The following is a 19,356-nucleotide window of genomic DNA, read 5'->3' on the forward strand; positions in this document are numbered from 1 at the left end:
CAAAGACATTTACAATAAATTATTTTTGTTCACAAAATTTTGTTTTTTTGATAAAGAAATAGCTTCTAACTTAACAAAAATTTAACAAGTTAAGATAGAAGCTAATTCATATACAAATACAGCGTTATAAAGTAGATTACAATTATTAGAATGAACAGCCATTGTTAAATTGCTAATTTTACACTAATATTAAAACAATAAATATTTCTAAAAAAGTTTTTAAACAGTTTAATTAAGTAAGCTTTCTTTATGAAATGATAAAAAAAATTGGTAAAATGTTTCACTAAACACGGTCTATGATCAAATGTTTCCAGCATGTGATGCTGGAAAATAATGATACTTAAAGGAAATGATACTTAAAATAAAAGCTCAGCCAAATTCAAATGTAGTTTTAGTTTTTTTTTAATACTGAAGCTACACGTAAAAAAATAAAGTGTGTGATGTCATTATGATATGTTGAAAATTTCTAATTAAAGTTTTTCATGATTGAAATGTTTCAGCAGGTAATGTTGTAGTCGATTGTGAAATTCTGACTCCATTGGTACATACAGCAGTTGTTGGATATTGTCTCGTTGCTAACTGGAAATTCCTTTTTTTAGGTTTATACTTAGTTTTTATTTATATAGTTTTATAATACTTAATTAATTAATTTTCTAATAAAAACAAACAATACAGTTATTAAACAAAACTTAAGCCAACTGTCATCAAACAACGATGAATAAACTTTTAAGTAAAAATAAGTTACAAACACTTTCTTTAAAAACCAAAAAAGGGGGTTAACAACTAATTAAAAATCAGCTAGAAAATATATTTGAATTTATTCTAACTTTAAATACAGTTTGCATTGTATAAATTTATGTTCTACTAAGCTCGATTGAGTAACAAAAAACTTAAATGTAGACAAAAAACAGTAGTTTCAAATTCATGTACACAACTAAATTTATAAAAATAAATTTCATGCCAATATAGCATAAATTTAACAAAGATAACCTGTTTTTCATAAATTAAGTAAAACAATTTTGAAAGTTCTAAATATGAAAGCAATTTAAATATAAACTTTAATGTTCTATTTCATAAGTGCAACAGCTACCTTTTGTTTATATGTAGTATTACAGTGACTTTCCTACAACTATACAACTTGTAAAACTTTAAAAACAAAACAAACTTTGATTACGACATGTTTTATTAACTTTAAGCGCAGTGAAATTAGTCAGAAGCTGAAATAAAAAACAAAATAAAATACAAACTTATAAATACCTCACATAATTGCATCAAAGTAGGGCAATCATAAACTCTTTCCTCGCTAAACTTCCACTGAGTATAAGACTCGAGTTGCAGCAGGTTTTGACAGTTTATAGGCCTCGGAGTGTAAATGAACCCTAAAGTTGGATGAAAATTTTATAACTATTGTATAAAGTTATTGTGAGTAAAAAGTAGAAATTAGATTAAAATTTTCTGAAACAGAGGTGACAAGATATGACGTCATAAGTAGTGCGGAGCTTGAACTAAGTTGAAGTCTATTGGTTTTTTTTCTAAACATGCAGTAGGAGCCACTTAAATTTTATTTTCTGCTGCAGTATGACTTCAATTTCGTGTTTCACTCCCGCTTCGGCTGAGTGCGTAAGCAGCGCGAGAAAAATGCAGGAAGCTCGCAGCTTGAGATTTTTCATTGTCTGCGTGTTTACTTCAAAACTGAGCGAGGTTCTAACTGCTGCAAGTTGACAAAAGTCACAAGTTCAATGAGTGATGACGTAACATTTGTTTGATACAAAAAATTATTTTGTGTGAGCTCTGATTTTTTTAACGTTTTGGAAGTCACATACGGTACCGTTAGTCGTATCTTAAACACAGTTAATTCCAAACCTCTTATAAAAGACTTCCAAACCAGCTTAGCATTGCGTTAATTGCAGCAACGATGCTAATGACTGCAATGATTGACGCTCCGATGCACAATACCAAAGGAATTGCAGTTTGTACGCCGCTCATAGCTGCTGATATCACATTGAACTCCTTACCACTGGTGTCAAAAAGTGATTATATTGTCAGCTAATTTAAATAAGGTTGATCAAAATAACTGTCTAGTAAAGCTATGGCGTGAGTTGCAGCAAAATCGCGTATGATAGCAATTGATCCCCACGTACGAAATAAGTACAAGTTGATTTAACAAAAAGGCATTGCTGTTTGAATAGCGCTTGTAGCTGTTGAAATTACATTTAATTACTAAGCGCTGGTTGTAATAAAAAAATATTTAGTTGCAAAAAAAACTAATAAAACAACTAACTTGTAAAAACTTTGAAACAACGTCAGTATTATATTCTGTTTTCAAATTTATGAAACAGAACTTATATTCTTTGTACAAAGTATTACCAGGAAATAAATGAATGCTACTAAATTCAGATTTTTTTACTAAGGTTATTTGTGTAAACACAACTAGTTTAGCTAAGCTAATTTAAAACAAAAGCCTAAAAAGTATGTAAGTTTTTCTTAACCATTCAAAGTGTGAATTCAATTTCTTGTTGTACTTATTACTGTTTACTAAGAATATGTAAAAGTAGTTAAACATTGTTATCAAATAGTTTACAAAAAACAACCAACGTTTCTATTAAAACATTAACTACTACGAAATTTAGTTTAGTTTAAATGAACCATAGATATACAAAAATGTTGTAACAGAAGTATATCAGTTTTTATTTAAACTAAAACATGATAAAATTTTGTGAAAGTTGTTAAAAAAATTGTTTTGTACTAGTAAGGTTATGCAGATTTTAATACAAACAAGATTTAGATAGTAATATTTAGCGTAGGATATAAGGTTATAAAAGGACTTCATAATTTATACAATAATCTTATATTAAACTCTCATCGAGTAAAGTCTGTAAGTTATGATAACTATTTGCAATTTAGTTTTTTAAAACATAAAGCAATCTTATACATAGAACGACAAATTAAAGACAAATATTTAAAACTATGTTAAAAATTAAGCTTAAGCTAGTATGCCATCAATCAACTTTTTGCTAATTGAAAAATAACACCAATCAAAGTTTTAGCTAATCAAAGTTTTAAGATTTTTCCAAGTGTTTTAGCATATTTCACTGTAAGTTAAAATAGTAAATTTCTTAAAAGGTATTAAAAAAAAAAGCAATACATCATTTAATGTATTTGCAAAAGTATCATGTGCAAAATACGGTCAACCAAAAACCGTTATTTTTTTACAATTGGGAGTGCATCAGTTAATTAAAAAACCAATACTGTTAATCAGCCAGCTACTCAAAAGCTTTGGGTTTAATTCATGCCTGAGTTATGGTAAACCCAAGTTGAAATGCAGCCAATTTCAAATATACAGCCTTTCAAAGGATTATTTGCTGATAGCTTAATTTTAAGTTGATATGTTTCCACTAAACTTTACTTGATTTATAGAACTGCATGAGCTTCACTAAAATTTAAAAACTACATTTTTTCTAACTGTTAAAAAAAAAATTGTTACTACTTTAATTCATCAAGTAATTCAAAATGTTCTATAAACTAAAACATATACAAAAAGTAAAAAAAAATCAAAGTTAATACATTAAACACGAACTTTATGTTGAACTTTAATATGAAAAATACATAGAAATTATTTAAAAAATATATATTGACAATAAACTAAATACAAAAATGTTTGTATAATTTTACTAGTTGATGAAAACACATTATCAGTTTTTTAACTATGCATGCAAAACCATTAAAAGGTTTAACTTAAATATAAAACAGTAAATTAAAAAAAATATATACTAAAATATTTTATTTTATATCTAGGTTTTTTCAAAAAAATTATTTTAATCGATAAAAAGAAAACTAGGATTGGAGAATCCGTTAATCTAATTTTTTTTTCAAAACTGCAACTAAAATGTTTAAGATAAAATTTATGCTGTATTTAGTTTTGTTTTATAACAACAAAAAATGTCATTTGGCAAATAATTTTTTCAAAATAAGTTGTTGTCGCGCTAAATTCAAATATTTAAGCGCTCTGGTTTTATTACTTTGTTATTTACATTAAAGCATAAATGCATACAAAGTATCACAGCAACCGATTGTATTATTTTTACTTAATATTTCACTTAAAAAATTTCATTACACATAAAGCAATGTGGGTTGAGCATGCCTTCGTTCATGCGTGAAAAAATAAAAAACATTCCAGAAAAAAGTATTATGTTTTTTTAAAGAAAATGTTCAGAAAACAAAACAAAAAGTGTTAAGATATTAATGGGTATAAAATGAACACAGAACCCGAAAAGTTTTGGCTGCAGAAGACATCAGGCGAAACATTCCTTATTTTTCATATCGTTAAATAGTACAACTGTTATTTGATTAAACAACAACTTATTACTGTAATAAACTAATAGAATAAAAAACCTAAAATATTAAATATTTTTGATCACGGGCTAAAATGCCTTGCAGTAGTCCTGTTAATAAATTTTTCAAAGTGTTTTATATTATTTCACTGCATGTTGAATGAAAAAGTAGCTTTGAAATTCTGAAAAAAAACGGCAACGCATCATATAACGCATTTGTTGAATTCCTAAGAAATGTTAAAACTTTTGTGCAGTAAAAATTTTGCAATATGGAGTGCAAAATAATTTTCATTAAAAAACCAAAAATGTTAATCCCCCAGCTGATCAAAAGCTTTGGGTTTACTGCATGCCTGAGTTTTGGTAAACCCAAGTTGAAATGCTGCCAATTTGCAATTTCCAGACTTATTCTAGAAGGAAGAGACTGCTTTGGAATTAAAAAAACGTCAGTATAAAATAGGGGCATGAGATTATTACGGGCTTCTTTTTTACAGGGTCTGGAGAAAACAGACGAACGTTGTGGAGAATTTATTTAATATACATATTATGAAACAGTACAACTCGTGATTATTTATTTCTGTTTTCTAACAAAAAATTCACAAAGTTAAAAAATTTTCACGAGCCAGGATGACTTGTAACGCAAATGAAGATACTTGCGAAAATCATGTGAATAAAAATGTTACATTACCTACGCACGACACAAACTGTATTAATACTGCAACTTTGGACAGCAATATCAGGTTATCTTAACAAACGTGTTTTTACTCTAGTTAATTTGACTTTTGTTTAATTAAAATATTTTTTCGTTTTACTATGATGCTTTTAATATGATTCATGCTTGTTGTCCAGTGAAAATAAAGTTACTTATAAGTTTTTATTTTACATTTAATAATTACACTGTAAGTGGTTAAGGGTTTCTCAGCTTCTAGCTTTAGCTAAAAAAATGCTGTTCATTACCTTGCTTTTAAAATAGAAATAATTTAGAATTTTAATTCCTGAAAATTATCGGTCTTCTTTGAGCTAAATTTAAAAGATAAAACAGAATGATAAAAATAATAATCTATTATATGTTTTTTAAATAAGTTCGTTTATTTAGTATTAAACAAGTTTAAGCAGAATTATTTTTAACTTTTCTAATTTGTTTTTTGTTACAAAAACGTTTACAAAACATAAATAACTAAATAATTTTTCTGAATAAATAAGTTAAATAATGCTATTAATTTAGTTTTTTTGTGAGCACCAATAGAAATTTAATGATTATTTTTTAAAGTTTGGTGTTAATTATTTGGTCAAAAAATAACTTGTGTTATGATAATTTTACGGTATTGTCGTTTATTTTTAAGTACTTCTCGCAAATTAAACTAAAACTTAATGTACCAGGGGCGTTGCGTGGGTCGGAACATTGAAACAGGCCCTACACTTAAAATATTTATTATACTATTTAAAACTGTTAAAACTATTAGTTTTCAAATAATATTTTGTTTAAAAATAGTCTTCTTAGTTTAAGTAGTTTTATCCTTTTAAATAAATTATAAAAATATCAAAATTAAAAATTATCAAAAAAGAGGTTTTTTGAAAATTTGTGAATTCTTGCACCCTCTAAATAAGTACCACGCGTCGCAACTGCTATATACTAAAGTTTGTTTTTGTTTACAGATTCGCGAAATACAAATTAGTATTCTACTTTTTTAAGACAGCTTTGATAGATTAAAAAATATGACGGCCTGGAAAAGACCGGTTTATTAAAATCGACTCGTTACTTATAAAACGCTTACATTATGTGATAAACAATATGAAATTATACTAAAAAAAAAGTTTGTTCATTATTCTTTAAGAACTAATTTTAATTGAAAATTTAATTTAAATGTTTAAATAAAAATTCAAACTAATTTTTGCTTTTAAAAAAATCTAAAGTGTACAAATTTTTGATCTTTTAAAGTTTGTAGTATCAATTTTAAATTAGTTTAAAAATAATTTCTATTTGAGTAAGATATCTATTACAACTGAGGATATCTTAAAAATAATTGTTATTTTAAAATTTAAACTGTTTTTTTTTTTGAGTTAACTCACGAATCAAAAAAAATGTAAAATATATAATAGTATTATATGCTTTTATTTAGATTCAGTTGTAAATAACATGGATTGTTGCTACTTAGTATTGCTAATAAATTAGTATAATGTTTTTGAATTAACAAATTTAAGCGTATCAAAACTGAGTTTTTTGAATATTTGCGCCTGGAACTGAAAAAATCTTTGCTCGACCGAGCAGTCAAATAACTTAAAATTAATGTTAAACACTTTTAGGTTTTTGTGTGTTTGGAACAAAAGTGAGCGCCGAACTTATAAAAAAAGCATTAAAATTTAAGTTTGAATACTGTTTTTTTAAGGAAGTGTGTTTTTTATTATCTAAAAATATATTTTTTGTAATGCAGGTGATATAAAAATTACAAGCAAAACTAATTCATCCAAGAAAAAAAAAAACGCTTTGTAATAATACTTTGTAATATTAATCATTATTTAAAAAATTTTTCAATATTTTTATACTTATATTACTTTATGTTGAAGTAATTTTTGAGTTTTTTGAAGTATAACTTTTGAAGATTTTTGAAATGTTTAATTCAATGCATTATAAAGAAGAAAGGTAATTTAGTTAGACAATTTAGAAAAATTGCCTTAAGGTTTTACAACGTACAAATTATAATTGTAACCAGTTTATTTAAATTTGCTAAGAACTAAAACGTTAAAAAAAATATGTCGGTTTTAAAAAAAGTATTAGGCTGTTTAAATACTTAGTAATTTATTTAATATTTTGTTTATTTTTAAGCTTTACTTATATCAAAAATATCATGTAAGAACAACTAATTTTAAATAATAGAAAATAATTATAAAAGTTAGATGACAGTATCAAACTTTAACTCATCAAGTTTAAATTTATAAACACTTGCGGTGGTATTAGGTTTATAAAATTATACAAAATAAAATAATTCTTTAAAAATAACTGACTTTCATTAAAATAAGCGAAGTACGGGTACTTTTCTTAGTTATATGTTTTACTTTAATTATGTACTCCTTAAACTAAATGCCTTCAAAAAAATTAAACAAAGTTATTTTTTAAAATGAACAAATTTGTAAGTACAATGTAATAGTAAAGTTAAAATGCTTTTTTTTTGAGCAAAATTTTAAGCTAAATAAGTTTTAACAAAAAACCTAAGTTGTAAATACAAAAAAATAAATAAATCACTAATTGAAAAAAAATTTTAAGATAGAAAAAAACTTAGCAAAAAAATAAACAACTGTTAAAAATTATTTTGATTTTACCAAAAAACAAACTGCTACTGATGCGATATTATTTTTGTTTATTTTTTGCAATAAAAAAAAAATTATAGCCGTTCGATCAGTTCTACAACACTCAATAATGTTGGTTCAATAAAAAAGTGTGAAGGCCGAATACTAACAAACGAAAAAGACAGTGAGGTGATTTTATTTATTGGTTTATAGCTTGTGTAGCCTATGATCGTAGCATTACTTGCCATAACTATTAGTAGTATCTTATAGTACTGGACTTTTTATTGACATATTTTTTCATAATTTTTTTTTTACTAACATTAAATACTTGCAAGTTGATAGTATAGTTATTGTTTGTATTTTGTACGTAGTTGATGTTTAGCTTTTATATACATTTTAAAACTACATGTTTAATTAAGATGTGCAACAATTTGATTTAATTTCAACTTTAATTCAAGTTTTAGTAGTATTCTAGCGTTAGTGAACAACGTTGATAACCTATAACAAAATGTTGTTTTATAAAGTAAAAAACAGTGTTTAAGTCATTAGAATTAAACTAGTCATTTAGGTTAATATTTAAAAATAAAATGAGTTGTTTTCTTGTTGTATAGTATGTATTTATTAATTGTTTTTCAATACATATAATACTGAAACCGATCGATTGAAAAGTGTATAATAAATTTTAGGAAAAAGGAGATGAAGTCTTTGCAATAGAATTAGGAGAAGTTGACGTAAATAAAAAATAAAACTCAAAAACTGAAAATAAGTTGAATGAACCAGATGACGACTGTAGTCAGTTTGATGAGTCAGAACTGGAAGACCTTGATATTGATGAAGTAAAGTTTATTAGGTAACATTTCATTTTAATAAGATTATGTCAAATCGATTACTAAAAAACTTTGCCAACATCTAAAAAGAAAATAAAAATAATAATTAAGGTCAAAAGTTAAAACAAAATTTAAATCAGTTACAAACTAATTTAATTTTCTTTTTGTCTGAATCTATAACAATTTTACATTGAAAGTTATGTGCTTTTGATTTAAATTCTGTAGGTACATAGTGAAGCCCATAGAAGCATTGAAAAGTACAACATCCAGGAACAAGGCACTCCTTATTAAGATGGTAAAAGTTCTAATTTTAATTGGTAAATGAAACTTTTTTTTTATGTTATGACACTTGAAACAAAGCTTATTGTACTTTTTCAAAGGTGTCACAGCTTATATGGTGTTAGCTTTGCGCAAAAGCATGACGAAAGCGACGCCGCTTTTCGTGATTTGGAGCCTCGTTTTTGCCAGCGTCGTTAGAAAGTTTGTTGGAAATTATTTCGGTGTCAAAATTAGCGCTCTGCTCAAGCCTTTCGTTGGGCTGCTGAAAAAGAGTTCTAAATATCTCGAAAAGTAAGTTTAAAAAAAAGTTGAAAACTAAATTCAATAAGTCATAAACCACTGAGTCCAGTTAAATGTAAATTTTTAAAAGCTTATTTCGTACTAATATACAAGTTATGAAGTTTAAATAGAATATTATTTACAAGCAAAAATTAAAAAATTTGTTTTATTGAATTTAAAGTTTTTAGAAATTATGTTCTTTACAGGGCTTTCTATGCATCAATGTTAGTATTATTCGTAACTTGGATCGTAGTGGATACAGCCGGTAAACCGAAAAACCTCGTTTCACTACTTGGATATTTCGCCATTCTGTTCGTATTCTTTGTCACTTCAAAACACCCAACAAAGGTGTTGAAAAAAATATCATTGGCAAACTTTTTTTGTCAAATAAAGTAGTAACTTTTATTTATTTAACAAAAACTTGTAGGTAAACTGGAGAACAGTTGTGTTTGGCAGCTTGTTGCAAATAAGTTTCGGTTTGTTGATACTACGAACCGATTTCGGGTTTCAAGCGTTTAGCTGGCTTGGTGAATTAGTGACAAGTTTTATAAATTTTGTTGATCACGGAGCCGCTTTCTTGTTTGGAGACGGTTTCAGAGAACACTTTTTTGCTTTCAAGGTAAAATAAACTTAATTAAACAAAAAACGCTATAAAAAACTTACTTTACTTGCGAAAGCAACAAGCTAAACAAAATAGGTTTTGCCAATCGTGATTTACATTAGCGCGGTGATTTCCATCTTATACCACTTTGGCGCGATGCAGTGGATCTTCGTTCAAATAGCGAGGGTCATGCAAGTTGTCATGGAAACATCTGCAACTGAGTCTATAGTGGCGGCCGGTTCGTGCTTTTACCAGTTTGCACCAGGCTTTCTCAAGCTCGTTTTAATATTTGCCCCTTTTTTTAGATAAATCTACTAGACAGTTTTTAAACTATTGAGTCACAAAAGTTTTGCAACGACTGAAAATGTCAACACTTTATTTTTTTCAAAGTACTTAGTAGTTGTTGAAGCGGATATATACAACAACAGGAAACATTTTTATTGGATTGTCCGAGGCTCCATTGCTGGTTCTTCCTTTCATAAACGAATTGACTAGTTCTGAAGTATTTTCCATGATGGTTTGCGGGTTTGGATCGATTGCAGGAACTGTCTTAGGAGCGTTACTCGGATTCGGAGTAAGTAAAAATATGATTACAAAAGTCAAAATACATAAACAGCTTTGTCAACTAAATCATCCTTAAAGTATTTCGATCCTACTTTTGCTTCCAAATATGTTACTGTTTATTAAAACTTAAACTGTATTAGTTTACAGTAAGTAAGTTTATCAACCAAGATGATTTTACCGTAGCTTTTTTTGTACTTGTTATATTAAAAAACAGAAAGCAAAAGACTCTAACCTGAGACTTGTTTATAACTTAATTTTTAAAATTCCAACAAAAAAACGTGGCTATGATTTGCATTGTGAACGGTCTCAGAATAAGTTTTTCATGCATTTTATTTAGTAGGAAAGTTTAACTTAAACTAGTCAATTGATATATGGAAAACTAAACGAAAATCTTAAGTATTTTACTTACATTTCAAGTTATGATATTTATGTTTTAATTCTTTTATTAAATTTTTTAATTTGGTTCGAAAAATTTAAGCTACCCATTTTTATTTAACTCCTAACACAGAGACCTTGATAAGTTTACACGCAGTTTTAAATAAAAACATTATTTTAAAAATTGTATTGATGTCACTGTTTAACAGTCTACACATGTTTCAGATAAAAGCCCCTTATCTGGTAACCGCATGCATCATGACAGCGCCTTGCGGGCTGCTTCTATCTAAACTGCAGTTTCCAGAAACTAAAAAATCAAAGTATGCCCACTGGAAAGATATAAAGAGCAAAAAGACAAGGTTTACAAAAATGTACAATTAAAGCCGACCTGTATTTATAAAAACTTGTGTAGTAAGACATACTCATTACGTTTTTTATTAGTTTTATTTACTTTACAACTATTAGTTAAAAAAAAAGAAACTTTTTTTTTCATTATATATACAACTTACTTTCTAAAATGACCTATCAAAAAATATACTAAATTTTTTTAGTATTTAGTTCAATCACTTTTTGACACCAGTGGTAAGGAGTTCAATGTGATATCAGCAGCTATGAGCGGTGTACAAACTGCAATTCCTTTGGTATTGTGCATCGGAGCGTCAGTCATTGCAGCTATTAGCATCGTTGCTGCAATTAACGCAATGCTCAGCTGGTTTGGGAGTCTTTTGGATTTTCCTCAACTAAGCTTTGAAGTAAGTTTCAATAGTTAGTAACAAAGCTAAATAGATATATAGTACATGTTTGCATAATGTTTGAAAAAAAATTAAAAATAGTATTAAAACTATTGAGAACAAGAAGGTATCTAGACATTAGGTTATAATTTATTTAAAAACAGACTTAAAAAATGTTTGACTCATTATTTTTAAACTCATTGACAACAATATTTAGTTGATACAACAGTTTTCTGTAAAGTTAAGAAAAAAAACAGTTTTTGTAAATACTAAAGGGGTTAAACTTTCCACTTTTAAGAAAACAACCGTTTTAACTCGGAACTCTGTTATAAAGAGTGATTTTCACCTACAATAGGGCGATATCACTCCTTCGAAGGTTATTTTAAACAGAACAAGTTTTTTTTGCGGGTACTTACTACTAGGAAAGTTTATTTTGGACAATTAAAACAAATTAATTGAAAACATGGACTATTTAGAAAAGGTTCTTTTTGTTTCCACGTACTCTTTAAATCGAAACTAAATCGTGTTTTCAAAAAATAAAAAATAGAAACAAGTATTTACATATTTATAGGTTATGTTAAATCAAAACTTCCTGTTTTTAATCTTTCAACTTTTTCTTTTCAGCTGATATCTTCTTATTTGTTCTACCCCGTTACATTTCTAATGGGAATCGATTCTGCTGACTGTTTTAAGGTTTGTTGTAAACTTAACCTAAAAAATTTAGCTCATTCAGTTTGCTTTGTATACTAAACACTATTTTATTTACTTCAAAATAATAAACTTTTAAAATCTTTTACTGAGCGAGCTATGTTGATTTTTTTATAATTTCTTTATGGATAAATTTAACTAAGTTAACTACTACTAAAAATTTCCTATTGCTGAGCGTACTTTGTGTTTTGCAAGTTGTTAACAGTTAAGTCCCTTTTTCAGCGATTTTCTTTAAACTACCTTTTACTTACCTTTTTATAGCGAAGCATTAAGAGTAAATGGCTTTCGAATAAATCTTCTTTAAATGTTAAATGGTATAGAAAAACTACAAGCGAAAGATGAGTTAAAATTCAAAATAATAAAAATAAAATAAAGTTCAAGAGATTTATAAATAGTTTTTAAATTTTATCTGTACGTTAAGCCAGTTTTTTTTTTTAAATCGTGTTTTTTTACAAAGGCGGCGGAACTTATCAACGAAAATATCTCTCAACGATTTCATCGCCTACATACAACTGTCCGACATGGCGAAAGTTCGCGATTCAGGTGCTTTCCCTAAAGTGAACAGCACGACAGGGGAGCTTTTGTGGGTGGACGAAAGAACGGAAGCGATTATGACGTACGCGCTGTGCAACTTCGCCAATGTGGCCTGCATGGGGTATACGGTCACAGTGCTGAGTTTGTTTTTCTTCATGACTATTTTCAAAATTCTCAGTTTAATTTTAAATACTGTGTTTTAGAGACGATCAATCTGTTGAGGTAGTAGTTATAGAAAAGTGTTTCGGTGGAAACAGTTCGAAATTTTGCTAACAACTAATTTTTTTCAGATACCTTAGCTCCAAAACGTAAAGAAGTTATTGTAAGCTCTGATAGCTGGAATATTTGTAAGCATTTTGAATGCTTGTATTGCCGGTTTGATTCGTTATATATTTTTTATCTTAGTTTTCTATTAGATTATACTAAAGTATAATTAGTTTACTTGTAGAAAATCCGAAAAAAGTTCGGTTTTTTTATTGCTTTTAATTTAAAGTTTAATTTATTAACTTATACTTAAACGTATTTGCATTTTTTAAATGTCTCAAACTTTATTTTGGACAAGAATAAATTGTTTCACTTCAGACCAGTGGCGACGCGTGATGACGTAATACGAGCAACTCATAACTCCGGTAGGACTTTTTATGGGTACTACTTTATGGGCACTGTTTTATGGGTAGAATTGCTGCAATGAAATCTTCCCATAATTTGATGTGATGTCATTAAAGTTATGGGTAGTATTGAGATGTTGCTGGAATTAAGTTGCTGCAATTAAATGAAAAATAAAACAGTGTCTAGGCCTTATATAAATATTATGGATAGTTTTTGTAGTTAAGATTTTATAAACAAGAAAATAAAAAACAACTTAAATACAAATAAACTAATTGTTTGATTTATATATACATTTATTTAAATTATATTTTGTAAACTAACAAAAGTAGTGGCTAGACTTAATAAAAGATTATTGATAAATTTTTAACTTAAGATTTAATAAAGAAAAAAAACCAAAAAATATTCTCACTTGAACCAATTGCATGACTTAAACAAATGTACATATAAATCAAACAGTTAGTTTATTTGTATTTAAGTCGTTTTTTTTTTTGTTTATAAAATCTTAACTACAAAAACTATCCATAATATTTATATAAAGCCTAGACACTGTTTTATTTTTCGTTTAATTGCAGCAACATCTCAATACTACCCATAATTTAAATGAAATCATATCAAATTATGGGCAGAATTGATTGAAGCAATTCTACACATAAAATAGTGCCTATAAAATAGTACACATAAGGCCAAGCCACTACTTCTATAAGTTTACTAAATATAAATTTAAAAAAAAAATTATAAATCAAACAATTAGTTCAAGTGTATACAAGTTTTTTTTTTATTTTCTTTATTAAATCTTAAATTAGAAAATTATCCATAAACTTTTAATAAGTCTAGCCACTTCTTTTGTTAGCTTACAAAATATAATTTAGATAAATGAACATATAAATCAAACAATTAGCTTATTTGTATTTAAGTTGTCTTTTTTTTGTTTATAAAATCTTAAGTACAAAAACTATCTATAATATTTGTATAAGGCCTAGACACTGTTTTATTTATCGTTTGATTGCAGCAACTTAATTGCAGCAACATCTCAATACTACCCATAATTTTAATGAAATCACATCAAATTATGGGTAGAATTTCTGCAATCATAAAATAATACCCATAAAAAGACCGACCCTATAAACTCAAACATATTTCATACTTAAATGTTCTCTCTTTTTTTGCAATTTTAACATAACTGGATGTTTTAGAAAATAAAAACTATGAAACTCAAGGCACGTCTTTATGACGTCATTGCAGTTTAATTATATTTTTTACTTGCAATAGTTTTATACGAGAGTTTTAAATTTTGCATCTGACTTTAGGGTTCCTTTACACTCCGAGACCTTTAAACTGTCAAAACTTGTTACAACTCGAGTCTCATACTCAGTGGAAGTTTAGCGAGGAAAGAGTTTATGAGTGCTGCAGACCTTACTTTAGTGCGGTTCCCAAGAGGTATTTATATAGATATTTTTGTTTGTTTTTATTATGGCTTCTTACTTATACTTGAATCTTATGAAATCTAGATTTCAATGAGCTAACCAGGGGCTTTTATAAAACTTTGCTAAAAATCTATAAAATGTTTCGTAAACAAAGTTTGTTTTATTCTTAAACTATTACAATAGTAAAATGTCTTTATGATGCTAAAATTTTAAAAAGGCAGCTTTTGCATTTGTTAAATAAAACACTGAAATTTATGCCTAAACTGTTTTCGTATTTCGAATTTCAAATCCATTTTATTTAATCAATGAAAAATAGGTGATCTATTTTAATCTTAAGTTATATTTGCAGAAACTTTATTTGTAAAAAATAGTTGAGTACATAAAAATAAATTATTTTGTTTAGTCTACAATTATACTTTTTTAACTTATTCGAGGTTGTAGGAGTATAAACTTATACTATGTAAACTATATTTTACAATAGTTCAAGTAGATTTAACAACCAGTTTAAATTTAATTGTAAACCCCCTTTTTTCTGTTTTTGCAGAAAATGTTTGTATTTTGTTATTATTTAAAAGTTTATTTATCGTTATTTGTTTTAAAGTTGACGTAATTACTCTTTTTTTTGATTTACTAACTGTATTAATAACTAACATTTAAAAATCATTAATATTTTAATCAAGTTTATTGTGTTTTATCAATTTAACTCAAGTATAAATCTTAAAAACATACTAAAATTCCAAATAGCAACGAGACAATATTCGACAACTGCTGTATGTACCAATGGAGTCAGAATTTCACAATCGACTACAATATCACTTGCTGGAAAAATTTGATCATAGAACATGTTTAGTGAAACAATTTGCTTAGAAACTTCCACTGTTTATCTCAATCATTTTATGTAGAAAGCTTACTTATATAGTCAAAAGAATATTTAATTTATTTAGATATGTTTCTTTTAAACTGATATAAAATTAGCATTTTAGCAAAAGCTTTTTAATCGAACAATTCTAATCTACTTTAAAACTTAATATTTTTTTTGGTTTTTAAGTATTTGAAAAAGTTTATTTAATTAGATTAAATAAAATATAGACGAAATTTTTTAGGCGTGTCTATCAATCTTTATTATTGATAATTATCAAATATATTTTTAATAAACTTTTTATACAAGTTGTTACGATATTTTTGTAGTAGTATTAAAAAAACTGTGGACGTTTGTTAAAAATTATCTTGTTTAGTTTCAACTAATAACAGAATGTTCAATATTAGTGTTACGAGCACAATTGTGTTATAAAAAGTACTAAACTCATTGTTTGATAATAAAAAAAGTACTTTTCATACCTAAAGTTTAGAAAATAACAAACCAACGCTACTCTAAAACTGTTTTTTAAAGTAATTATTTTATATAGCTCGTCGTACATGAGGTTTAATATACTAAAAGTAAAATCAAAAAACAATAATAAAGTATTTTTTTGTTATTTTAATATATGTATAATAGTACACTTTGTAACTTAAGTGCTGTTTAGTTAAAATATAGTTTGAAACCATTTTGTCAAACTAAGAATACTTAAAACTATTTTCTAAACTTTTTTTCAAGACTCATATAGTCCCTTATCAAAAAAAGATCTTACTTGTAGTAATTCAAAATTAGTATAAAGCAAACTGTCCTCGACAAGACGTTAAAAGTTATCCGTGATGTGCGACTCGATAACCGAAAGGTTCTTCGTGCACCAGGTCATAGGACTAAATATTTTGATCTTTTTTTTGTCGTTCGATAAACTATGATACACTAAATAGACACAATAAATGAATTGATTCAAGCAAGAAAGTTTAATCTGTCTTAAAAGATTATTCTTTGAAGCATTTTATTTTTAGTGTATTTTAATGATAAACTCAATGTATTTATAATATCCGAAACGGTTTAGTAATATTTTTAAATGAACTTTTACTTGTTGTTAAACTAAAATATTTTTTAAACGATAAATGTGGTATAAGCTTTACATACTTTCCGTAGTTACATCACACCAGGGGCGTTTCTAGACTTTTTTCAAATGAGGTTCACAATTTTTTTGTTCTTAGTTTCCCGCTTAAGTACGCATTTCTTAGGTATGCACTGCCAGTTAAGTACGCAATATTTAGCCGAAAAACGCTGTGTTTAAAATACTTTTTTCTGCTTAGAAAAAAAAGATATAAGTAGTAATGGAAAAATTTTATCTTTTTTTATTTATTATACTTAATTTAGATAAATTAAAGCTAAAAGAACCAGAAAAAATAATATCTATAATAAAAACATTTTTTTCAAGTAATTGAATCTATAAAAATTGAAATTTCACTAAAAAAATGGGCCATTACCTAAGATGATCTCACCAAAATCAAGCTGAAACTATATTAACTTCAATGCTGTTTTTTACCATAATTATAAGTTTAAAAAATATATTTTATAAATACATAAATAGAACTTATTTATTATACACCAATATAACTTATTAAATACAACTTATTTAATTGCTTTTATTTTTAAAATAAAGCAAATTATACAATAACTTATATATATTACTATACTGTAAAATAAAATCAATTTATTATTTTACTTCATAACAAATGAATTTAATTCTAATTATGTATTTATATAGCTTGTTTAAAACGAAGTTTAATTTTTGATCAATCATATAAGGCTTAAAATATATTAATTATGGTACAAAAATATATTAAACACAATATAATTTCAGCTTGATATTGGTGCAACATCATCCTAGGTAATTACCAAAAAATGTTTAGACTTCTGCAACTAAATTAAAATATTTTTAAATTATAATTAAATGTTTGCCTGATGGTGAAGGAATTCTAATAATGATTTTGAAATCTCTCTGAGTTCAAAATTTAAAAAAATCAAGAACTAACTTTGTGGCCAACAGATATACAAAACTAAAACAACTTAAATAAAAAATTATTAAAATACCATTAAATGATAAAAGAATAAACTTCCAGGTGGTGTAGTGGTCTAAAGATAATTTTGAAAACTCTCTAAATTGAACTTTTTAAGGTTTAAACCCAGTTGGTTGACACACAAACAAAAAATATAAATATTAAAGTACAAAAGCTTCACACAACATTATTATATACAAGCAACTTAGTAAAATAAAAGTTTATAGATTATATTTGACATTTTTTAAGTAAAATTGTACTTACTAGTTCAAAAACAATACTGTATCAAAAGTTATTTACACTAAGTAAGAATCTGTAGTGGGAACTAAGAGCATCTTGGAAAAAAGTTTCCTAGAAAGAAAATGCTACTTTAAAACTTTTACCTATTATGACGTCACAATTAAAATTTTATTTAAAATCTATTTCAGCTGGGCAAAAATGAGCATTTTTTGTTAAGGAAACTTTTTAATCTTTCAGTGTTATAAGTCCAACATTCATTATTCAAAGTTTATCAAATAACCAAAACAAAGTCAAAAAACAACGTTTTTAGTGATATTCTAAGAATCTTTCTTTTCTTTTTTTTCAGAGGGTTCACAGGAAACCAGTCAAAACACGCCCCTGCATCACACTTATAATTTTAAAAACGCTTTGAAATTCTGAACATAAAAATCTTAAAAAAATATTAACAAAAAACTTTACGAAGTTGTTTTTTTGATAAGTAGACAATTGCAGATTTATTAAAAAAATTTACGTATAGTAGTTCACATAAAATAAAACTCTTTAAACTATTACCAAACTAACAGCGTAAAAATCTCGATAGTGTAGTTTTTTTCAGATTTTACTTTAGCCCAAGCTCTGCTCATTCTACTTTATAAAATCAAAGTAAACTTCTTATATATAATAAATAGACATTTCCATTTCGCAACAAAATTTTGCCTGCTGTAGATTTTTTAGAGGCTGCAGTCTTTAAACATTTTAGTAATAATGTTTGTTATCCTTGAATAGGGTTTCCGAAACTTTTTTCATAACGCCCCCTTTTAAGAAACTAAAAAAGCAATTGCCTTCTCCGATGATAGTATCCAACCAACTACCGTAAGACATTTTTATTTTCTTTATCATAAACTCCAGAATATCTGGTGTAAGTTTCAAATTGTGGCCCCATTACCAGTCACATCGCCTCCCCTCACATTTTTTGGGAAGCCCTGCACTAAATGATAACACTAACTAAATAAAAATACGGCTTTGGATTAAAATAAGTACACTTACTAAATTTACACCGTACATTACTACATTTTCTTATTGTATTTATGAAGAATAAAAACTAAAACTTTATTAAGTTTAAAGTATATTGTAATTTGCTTTAAATTAAACAACTGAAAGTTCTCAGCTTAGTAGTTTTAAGGAGATTAGTTATGCTTTATTTTCACAGTTTATTATAAAGAAAACAATGTTTTACTCTTATGTTAAGATATTAGAGATCATCAGTTTTTAAAACAATTCAGAAAAAAAGTTTTCAAACAAATAAATGAAGGTATATAGAAAAAATAATAATATTCAATTAAATACCTTACATTTATTTGTTCAAAAAAAATTTCAGAATTATCTTAACAACTGATGATCTCTTGTATCTTAATATAAGAGTGAAACATAGTTTTGTTTATAATTAACTGTGAATATAAAGTAAAAGTTTTAATTATGTTAACTCATGCATGGGTAGATTCGGTATCAATCGGATAAAAATCAAAGAAAAAAAAACTATTAGATGAACAACAACTCGGATACGAACACTTGGTTATGAATTAATTGGTAGAGGACGGGATTCAGTTGAAGTTCAAATGATTAGCTTAGAGTTCATCTATAGGATAAGTGTTGAACAGCTAGTTTAGACTA

General features: G+C 26.7%; 1 pseudogene; it reads left to right on the forward strand.

The window, feature by feature from the left end:
* Positions 1 to 1,578: 1,578 nt before the first annotated feature.
* LOC145841562 (sodium/nucleoside cotransporter 1-like) lies at positions 1,579 to 15,394 on the forward strand (annotated as a pseudogene).
* The last annotated feature ends 3,962 nt before the right edge of the window (positions 15,395 to 19,356 follow it).

Source organism: Thalia democratica, chromosome 7 (assembly GCF_965202585.1).
Source record: "Thalia democratica chromosome 7, ktThaDemo2.hap1.1, whole genome shotgun sequence".
Classification (NCBI taxonomy): domain Eukaryota; kingdom Metazoa; phylum Chordata; class Thaliacea; order Salpida; family Salpidae; genus Thalia; species Thalia democratica.